Source organism: Schistocerca nitens, chromosome 8, assembly GCF_023898315.1.
Source record: "Schistocerca nitens isolate TAMUIC-IGC-003100 chromosome 8, iqSchNite1.1, whole genome shotgun sequence".
Lineage (NCBI taxonomy): Eukaryota > Metazoa > Arthropoda > Insecta > Orthoptera > Acrididae > Schistocerca > Schistocerca nitens.
The window spans coordinates 156,137,930-156,148,463 of record NC_064621.1 but is presented as its reverse complement, the minus strand read 5'-3'; positions in this window follow the sequence as shown (position 1 = coordinate 156,148,463).

Below are 10,534 nucleotides of genomic sequence, written 5' to 3'. Positions count from 1 at the left end.
AAGTCATCAGAAGATCAAAACAAATTGCAAAACTATCTAAACATGATATCTGTATGGTGCGAAAATTGGCAACTGATCCTAAATAGTGAAAAGCATGAGGTCATCCCTATGAGTGCTAAAAGGAATCCGTTAAACGTCGGTTACACGATGAATCAGTTAAATTTAAAAGCCGATAATTCAACTAAGTACGTGGAAATAATAATTACGAACAACTTGAATTGGGAAGAACACATAAGATGTTGGGGGAAAGACTTACCAAAGTCAGCGTTTTATTGGTAGAACACTTAGAAAACGTAACAGATCTACTAAAGAGACTGTCTCCACTACGCTTGTCCTTCCTCTTTTGGAGTATTGCTGCGCGGTCTGGAATCCTTACCAGACAGGATTAACGGAGTACGTCGGAAAGTACAAAGAAGAGCAGCACGTTTTGAGCTATCGGGAAATACGGGAGAGAGTGTCACTGACATGATACATGATTTGGGGTGGACATAATGAAAACAAAGGCGTTTTTCGATGCGGCGGAGACTTCTCACGAAATTTCAATCACCAAAGTTCTCCTCCGAATGCGAAAATATTTTTTCGGCGCCGACCTACACTGGGAGAAACGATCATCATAATAAAACAAGGGAAATGAGAGGTCGCACGGAAAGATATATGTGTTTGTTTTTTCCGCGCGCTTTTCGAGTTTGGAATAATAGAGAATGGAAACTTCCTGGCAGATTTAAACTGTGTACCGGACCGAGACTCGAACTCGGGGCCGGCCGAAGTGGCCGAGCGGTTTTAGGCGCTTCAGTCTGGAACCACGCGACCGCTTACGGTCGCAGGTTCGAATCCTGCCTCGGGCATGGATGTGTGTGATGTCCTTAGGTTAGTTAGGTTTAAGTAGTTCTAAGTTCTAGGGGACTGATGACCTCAGATGTTAAATCCCATAGTGCTCAGAGCTATTTGAACCATTTTTTCGAACTTGGGATCTTTGCCTTTCGCGGGCAAGTACTCTTGGTAGAGCACTTGCCAGCGAAAGGCAAAGGCCCCGAGTTCGAGTCTCGGTCCGGCACACGGTTTTCATCTACCTGGAAGTTTCACATCAGCGCACACTCCGTTGCAGAGTGAAAATCTCATTCTGCTAACAGAGAATTATTGTGAAGGTGGTTCAATGAACCCTGTGCCAGCCATTTAAGTGTGATTTTGAGGGTATTCGTGTGTATGTAGATGTCCATGTAGATGTAGATTTTCACAGTCGTGCAGATATTTTCAGTCAACACAGATACAAGGAAAAAAGGGGGTAAGCAATGAAAAGAAATGCACTTCCTCTGTAATGAGCCATCGCTGACGACGGATCCCTTGTATTAAACTGCTTACAAGGGAACCTCCCCATCGCACCCCCCTCAGATTTAGTTATAAATTGACACAGTGGATAGGCCTTGAAAAACTGAACACAGATCAATCGAGAAAACAGGAAGTAGTTATGTGGAACTATGAAAAAATAAGCAAAATATACAAACTGAGCAGTCCATGTGCAAGATAGGCAACATCAAGGACAGTGTAAGCTGATGAGCGCCGTGGTCCTGTGGTTAGAGTGAGCAGCTGCGAACCGAGAGGTCCTTGGTTCAAGTCTTCCCCAGAGTGAAAATTTTACTTTCTTTATTTTCGCAAAGTTGCGATCTGTCCGTTCATTCATTGACGTCTCTGTTCACTGTAGTAAGTTAACTGACTGTGTTTTGCGACCGCACCGCAAAACCGTGCGATTAGTAGACGAAAGGACGTGCCTCTCCAATAGGAACAGAAAACATATGATCGCAAGGTCAAAGGTCAACCGATTCCTCCACAGGGAAACACGTCTGATATATTCTATACGACACTGGTGACGGCATGTGCGTCACATGACAGGAATATGTTGTCGACCCATCAAACTTGCACACTTGGCGAATGGGTAAAAAGATTCTTCTACCTTGCCCGATTTAGGTTTTCTTGTGGATGTGATAATCACTCCCAAAAAAGTCATGAAAACATAAGAGTTTGTCACATAAACTGCAACAAATGAATGCAACAGTTTCACAGTCGCCCAGTTTTCCCTGTGCTCTGTCAAAACATATGTTTTTTACGTTTTCAAATATTTCCGTGTCTAGACCGTCAAAACCTGCATATGTCCGAGCAAATCTGAACATGTCCTGTAATTTTGGAGAGCGAAGTTGATTATGTGTGAGTGCCTGAACTTTGATAATTGTCTGAAAATAAAAAAAATAAACTTTTCACTCGAGAGAAGACTTGAACCAAGGACCTCTCGTTCCGCAGCTGCTCACGCTAACCACGAGACCACGGCACTCGTAAGCTCACGCTCTCCTTGATGTTGCATACCTTGCACATGGACTACTCTGTTTGTATATTTTGCTTATTTTTTTCATAGTTCCACACAACTCCTTCCTGTTTTCTCGATTGATCTGTGTTCAGTTTTTCAAGGCCTATCCCTGTGCCAAATTATAACTAAATCTGAGGGGGGTGCGATGAGGAGGTTCCCTTGTTAGAAAATACCCCGTAACCACCTGCGAAATATTGTCATCGGAGTTTGGGTTCGCCCCTTAGATGAGGGAATGATGCCTCTGTAAACAGATTAAACAACTGTAGTTCTGTTGGTCCGTTTGACCTGGGTACGCTTGCCTCCTAGAAGGTGAGGCTCTTGCGTAGCAACTGTCTGTAGTGCCTCCGGTCGGGTTAACAGGTGCGCGGCGTAAGCAAGGAGCCACGGGAGGCAGCGTGTTCATTATAGCAGGCGAGGAGCGCTCGTGACGTCACAGGCGAGTGGCGCTACACACATACTTCCCCCTGCCTTTACGCAAGAGCTGGCAGCTCCGGAGGCTGCGACCAAAACACACGCTCAATGCACTACTCTTATTTGCAGGGCGTTGTGAGACACGTGGCGGATTCCATACGTGCTGAACTTCGATATTTCTCAATGCTGCAAGGGTAAGGAAAGATAAGGCATAACCCAAAGGTTGGCTTGAAAACCAAGATGCTTTCGTAAGTACGGTCCCACTAGAAATGGTGTGCCCTTGGCTTCCTTCGTCCTTTGAAGTGACTTATATGGGGGGCGTGGAGTTTAACGAGGATCCTGAAAATCGTTCAACTGTGCATTTTCCTCATAAACATGTTACTCTTTTTCTCACTCATTTTACTGAGACGAGAACTCGTCATGTCTTGTAAGACGTGTCTGTACTGTTATCTAGGAAAATGCCCTGGAAGAGTCTTGCCTCTGAGCAGATGATCAGAATCTGTGTTTTCCTCAGTCACATATTGAGAAGTATTTACCTGTACGTTGTCTTCGATGGTGAGTGTTCATCGAAGGTGAGGATATCATCTGGAGTGCCCCAAGGAAGTGTGGTAAGTCCGCTATTGTTTTCTATCTACATAAATGATCTTTCGGATAGGGTGGATAGCAATGTGCGGCCGTTTGCTGATGATGCTGTGGCGTACGGAAAGGTGTCGTCGTTGAGTGTCTGTAGGAGGATACAAGATGACTTCGACAGGATTTGTGATTGGTGTAAAGAATGGCACCTAACTCTAAATATAGATAAATGTAAATTAATGCAGATGAATAGGAGAAAGAATCCCGTAATGTTTGAATACTCCATTAGTAGTGCAGCGCTTGACACAGTCACGTCGATTAAATATTTGGACGTAACATTGCAGAGCGATATGAAGTGGGACAAGCATATAATGGCAGTTGTGGGGAAGGCGGATAGTCGTCTTCGGTTCATAGGTAGAATTTTGGGAAGATGTGGTTCATCTGTAAAGGAGACCGCTTATAAAACACTAATACGACCTATTCTTGAGTACTGCTCGAGCGTTTGGGATCCCTATCAGGTCGGGTTGAGGGAGGACATAGAAGCAATTCAGAGGCGGGCTGCTAGATTTGTTACTGGTACGTTTGATCGGTTGGGAGGACATGTTCTGAGACATCGAGGGATCACCAATTTAGTATTGGAGGGCAGCGTGGAGGGTAAAAATCGTAGAGGGAGACCAAGAGATGAATACACTAAGTAGATTCAGAAGGATGTAGGCTGCAGTAGGTACTGGGAGATGAAGAAGCTTGCACAGGATAGAGTAGCTTGGAGAGCTGCATCAAACCGCTCTCAGGACTTAAGACCACAACAACAATAACAGGTTTGATCATCACGCGGTTGTTACGGAAATGCTTCAGGAATTCAGGTGGGAGTCTCTGGAGGAAAGGAGGTGTTCTTTTCGTGAATCGTTACTGAGGAAATTTAGAGAACCAGCCTTTGAGGCTGACTGCAGTACAATTTTACTGCCGCCAACTTATATTTCGCGGAAAGACCACAAAGATAAGATAAGAGAGATTAGGGCTCGTACAGAGGCATATAGGCAGTCGTTTCTCCCTCGTTCTGTTTGGGAGTGGAACAGGGAGAGAAGTTGCTATTTGTGGTACGAGGTACCCTTCGCCACGCACCCTATGGTGGATTGCGGAGTATGTATGTAGATGTAGATGTAGATTTATGCTGATTTCCAAAGATACATGTCTTATTGCTCAGTACCCCATATTTCTAATTCACGTTCCGATCTGCACACCGTAGCATGATTTAACTGTTTTGTGGTAATACATCTGGAGCCGAGATCAATGACTCAGTTGCACCTCTTCAGCATTGACTGACTCCACATTCTGAAAAGTCGTCCACAATGTGAAATTTATCAAATCAGACTGTATTTGTCGGTACGAATTCCTAGTAACAAATTCCTGATGTACACTCCTGGAAATGGAAAAAAGAACAAATTGACACCGGTGTGTCAGACCCACCATACTTGCTCCGGACACTGCGAGAGGGCTGTACAAGCAATGATCACACGCACGGCACAGCGGACACACCAGGAACCGCGGTGTTGGCCGTCGAATGGCGCTAGCTGCGCAGCATTTGTGCACCGCCGCCGTCAGTGTCAGCCAGTTTGCCGTGGCATACGGAGCTCCATCGCAGTCTTTAACACTGGTAGCATGCCGCGACAGCGTGGACGTGAACCGTATGTGCAGTTGACGGACTTTGAGCGAGGGCGTATAGTGGGCATGCGGGAGGCCGGGTGGACGTACCGCCGAATTGCTCAACACGTGGGGCGTGAGGTCTCCACAGTACATCGATGTTGTCGCCAGTGGTCGGCGGAAGGTGCACGTGCCCGTCGACCTGGGACCGGACCGCAGCGACGCACGGATGCACGCCAAGACCGTAGGATCCTACGCAGTGCCGTAGGGGACCGCACCGCCACTTCCCAGCAAATTAGGGACACTGTTGCTCCTGGGGTATCGGCGAGGACCATTCGCAACCGTCTCCAAGAAGCTGGGCTACGGTCCCGCACACCGTTAGGCCGTTTTCCGCTCACGCCCCAACATCGTGCAGCCCGCCTCCAGTGGTGTCGCGACAGGCGTGAATGGAGGGACGAATGGAGACGTGTCGTCTTCAGCGATGAGAGTCGCTTCTGCCTTGGTGCCAATGATGGTCGTATGCGTGTTTGGCGCCGTGCAGGTGAGCGCCACAATCAGGACTGCATACGACCGAGGCACACAGGGCCAACACCCGGCATCATGGTGTGGGGAGCGATCTCCTACACTGGCCGTACACCACTGGTGATCGTCGAGGGGACACTGAATAGTGCACGGTACATCCAAACCGTCATCGAACCCATCGTTCTACCATTCCTAGACCGGCAAGGGAACTTGCTGTTCCAACAGGACAATGCACGTCCGCATGTATCCCGTGCCACCCAACGTGCTCTAGAAGGTGTAAGTCAACTACCCTGGCCAGCAAGATCTCCGGATCTGTTCCCCATTGAGCATGTTTGGGACTGGATGAAGCGTCGTCTCACGCGGTCTGCACGTCCAGCACGAACGCTGGTCCAACTGAGGCGCCAGGTGGAAATGGCATGGCAAGCCGTTCCACAGGACCACATCCAGCATCTCTACGATCGTCTCCATGGGAGAATAGCAGCCTGCATTGCTGCGAAAGGTGGATATACACTGTACTAGTGCCGACATTGTGCATGCTCTGTTGCCTGTGTCTATGTGCCTGTGGTTCTGTCAGTGTGATCATGTGATGTATCTGACCCCAGGAATGTGTCAATAAAGTTTCCCCTTCCTGGGACAATGAATTCACGGTGTTCTTTTTTCAATTTCCAGGAGTGTAGTTGTACTTGTTAAGATCCTCTGTGACCATTGTGACCTAGCAGGTAGAGCACTGGACAATGGCGCTGGATGTCGCAGTTTCAGTTCCAAGTAAGTGCGAGGAACTTTCCTCGTGTATGTCCCACTAAGAGAGCCCCATGTGCATTTAGCCTGGTATCAAATGAGTACCGGGAATCATTCCAGAGCGTAAAACGTGACCGAGGCGCTGCTCTCTCCACCCGACCCCTCCTACTGCCGAGGCAAGGAAAGGTTGGACTCTACCTATATTCTGGCCAGTAGCCTGGACACGGTCTTGTGCGACAGACGTTACCTTTACCTTTCATGAAGCTTATTCATGATGGATATGCAGGGTGTCCCAAATAAAACAGATACGCCGCATGCCAGAGACTCAAGCCCAAATGAACCAACTAGAAAGGAATAGATAAAAGTAAAGTTAAAAAACATGTATACTCATGCTCATAAATTGAGGATAATGCTGATAGATGATGAAACAACGCTCTGGTGAGCGGTTTGCGGGTTTAAATCACCTAAATCACCTCGGCGTATGACCACGCTGTGCATTTGACCTGCGGTCGTCGCACGGTGGCGCTGGCTGCAGTCCACATACGCAGAGGTTTGTTGGTGCATGTCAGACTACGGTGCAGCGAGTAAGTTTGCAGACGTTTTCAGACGTGCTAATGGTGATTGTGTGTTGGAAATGGCTCAAAAACACATATTGATGACGTTATGAGGGGTAGAATACTAGGGCGACTGGAGGCTGGTCAAACACCGTAGGTCGTAGCACGGGCCCTCCGTGTGCCACAAAGCCAGATCTCAAGATTATGACTACGGTTCCAGCAGACAGGAAACGTGTCCAGGCACTACAGTATCGGACGTCCACAGTGTACAACACCACAAGAAGACCGGTACCTCACCATCAGTGCCCGCAGACGGCCACGGAGTACTGCAGGTAGCCTTGCTCGAGACCTTACCGCAACCACTGGAACAGTTGTCTCCATACACACAGTATACAGACGAGTGAACAGGTATGGTTTATTTGTCCCGAGACCTGCAAGGTGCATTCCACTGACCCCTGGTCACAGGAGAGCCCGTAAAGCCTGGTGTCAAGAACACAGTACATGGTCATTGGAAAAATGGTCCCAGGTTATGTTAACGGACGAGTCCAGGTATAGTCTGAACAGTGATTCTCGCCGGCTTTTCATCTGGCGTTAATCAGGAACCAGATACCAACCCCTTAATGTCCTTGAAAGGGACCTGTATGGAGGTCGTGGTTTTGATGGTGTGGGGTGGGATTATGATTGGTGCACGTACACCCCTGCACGTTTTTGGCAGACGAACTGTAACATGTCAGGTGTATCGGGACGTCATTTTGCACCTGTATGTCCGCCTTTTTAGGGGTGCAGTAGGTCCCACCTTCCTCCTGATGGATGATAACGCACGGCCCCACCGAGCTGCCATCGTGAAGGAGTACCTTGAAACGGGAGACATCAGACGAATGGAGTGACCTGCCTTTTCTCCAGACCTAAACCCCATCGAGCACGTCTGGGATGCCCTCGGTCGACGTATCGCTGCACGTCTTCAAACCCTTAGGACACTTCAGGAGCTCCGACAGTCACTGGTGCAAGAATGGGAGGCTATACGCCAGCAGATGCTCGACCACCTGATCCAGAGTATGCCAACCAGTTGTGGGGCCTGTGTACGTGTGCGTGGTGATCATATCCAATATTGATGTCGGTGTAGATGCGCAGGAAACAGTGGCGTTTTGTAGCACATGTGTTTCAGGACGGTTTTCTCAACTTATCACCAACACCGTGGACTTACAGATCTGTGTCGTGTGTGTTGCCTATGCGCCTATGCTATTAGCGCCAGTTTTGTGTAGTGCCACGTTGTGTGGCACCACATTCTGCAATTATCCTTAATTTATGAGCGTGAGTTTAGTTACATGTTTATAAGAGATGCCAGCAATGGGGGCCATGGGCAACCAGCAATCGCTAACTTCGTGTGATGACGTTACCAGCAACACGGTGTAATTCGGCAGGTGTGATTTTAATTTTGTTCCGGCGTAAACATAAATCCCGACACGAAGACGAAGAAAGGGCAGAGAAGGCGGTGAGATGACATCCGCCAATAGCCCGGTGACAAGGAGTGCACCACGAACGTAACGCCCTCTAGCCGAAGAGAATATAATCGCCGCTCGTTCCAGCCTCGGCCGCACAGTATTCGCGTAGTATTAACACAGTACTAGGAGAGCACTACGACAGCAGTGACGTGTGATTCATGTTAGTTGCTTACATGGACCTTGTATACAGCAAAGGACTTTGATTGTTTGCATGTCGCCCATAGCTTGCGATACCGTTGTAAATTCGAAGTTATTGTCAATCTTCTTATTTGTAATAAAAGCTATTAATGTGATTTGCTTGAAGTGTTGTATAGCATTCCGAGAACGCAGCATCCTCTAAGCACCCTACATAAGACGAGCGTGCAGGCCCACACAAATTTTTCAAGTAATGTTTCGTTACAGACAGTCTACTGTGCGAGTATTACCAGCACCCACTTTGCTTTTTAGTGTGTCCCATAAATAAAAATCACACGATGTTAAGTCCGGGGACCTTGGGGGACAGAGGTCTCTACTGACAAGTCTGTCTTCAGGAAACACGTTGGTGACAAGGGCCATACTTTCGTTGAAAGTGTGAGCGGTTGCTACATCTTATTGGAATACTGCATACAGCGTATCCGCATCTGTTAACTGTGCATAGAAGGAGTCAAAGATGTCTAGATATCTGGCACTGCTGAAGGTGCAACTGAAAAATATGGGACCAGTAGTGGGCAATCCGCACAACTAACACCAATCTATCTTGTCTGAGTAAAGAAGTTCTTCATGCATGTTGTCCTGCGACCAGTATTTGCAGTTTTGGTACTTTACATAACAAATGAAACCAGGTCTCATCTCATATAAAATTAAGCAAGGGGTCCAAGCAACGTTAGTAGCTGATATTAACAGCCAATTAAAATAATGAACTATTTTTTTCTGATCCTCAAATTTCAAGTCTTGCACACTCTCACTCGATAGGCTTTTAATTTCATATCTTTTAGTACACGATGTACGAGATACATTAACCTGCTGCGATCAACTCCTTACCGACCTGCGGGGACTTCTCGTAATGTCCACGCGAATTTTGTTTGTTTTTTCAGGGGTTTTCGTTCTTGGCCACCTGCTCCTCTGCACATTCTGAACGGATCCTTTACTGGTCGCCAGGAGTTTCCTACCAGGATGCTTCACTTGATACATTTCCTTGCATTCCTTGATGGAGCGCGTCTTTATGTAACACTCCACAATATCAATTCACTGTTCTAATACACACTGCCCCTTTTCTGTAACCACTCAACAGCTGCACTCAACTTTCCTATAAAACTGAGTGTAGCAAACTTTCGAGACGGTATTGCCACTTCATAAGCACTTCGACTACAGATGATTAACCAGTCCGTGAAGCGCAACGGTTTGTTCTGGGACATCCTGTAGTAGAACACGAGACTGAATATTAATCTTCTACACTATTGTACTTGGTGATTCAATGGTCCCTGCCGATGTCGTTTTGTGCAGCCCTCAATGTTATATCTAGCTTTCAGAAACTATGTTCTTGATTTTCATATTCTCTCGCTCACTACGCGAAAACTATTAGCCCTACAGAAAAAATGAACGGCGCCTTTTTGTAGGAAATTTAGTGCAGCTAGATTTTGTACTGGGGTAAGTTTTGGCTAGAGGCCGTAGTTTTCGAATTATTCTGGAAAAAAGTACAGAAGTGACCTTCACTGCACCCCCACTTCCACACTCAGCCCCCATCGGGCAGGATTTCTGATTCATTGTTCGTGGCACTCCCTCCTAACGCTGTACAAACAGTTGCGACTGCGAAAGTTGTCTCCCGCCATCGACCTTTATTGTTCTTCACTGACTGCCTTATTACGTCGCTTGGTCAGTCAAGCACTTCCTAATTACAAAATCAACCTTTGTGTAAATTTTACTTAACAATTTAGCGAATTTTAACCGCTTAAATTAAACAACAATCTCGTAATATCCGTCAGTCATTCTGACTACGGAACTAGTGTGCTTGTAAGGGTTGCCAACATAATTAGTTTTAACGTTACGTTTGCAACAGGAGTTTCTTTTCATTATCCTCACGGGCACGCTTAAATCAATAACGTTAACAAAATAGTCGACTACGCTGGTGGCGTAATAGTCCAATCAACAGAGACCAAAGAAGGGCCGCGCGGCATTAGCCGAGCCGTCTTTGGCGCTGCAGTCATGGACTGTGCGGCTGGTCCCGGAGGAGGTTCGAGTCCTCCCTCGGGCATGGGTGT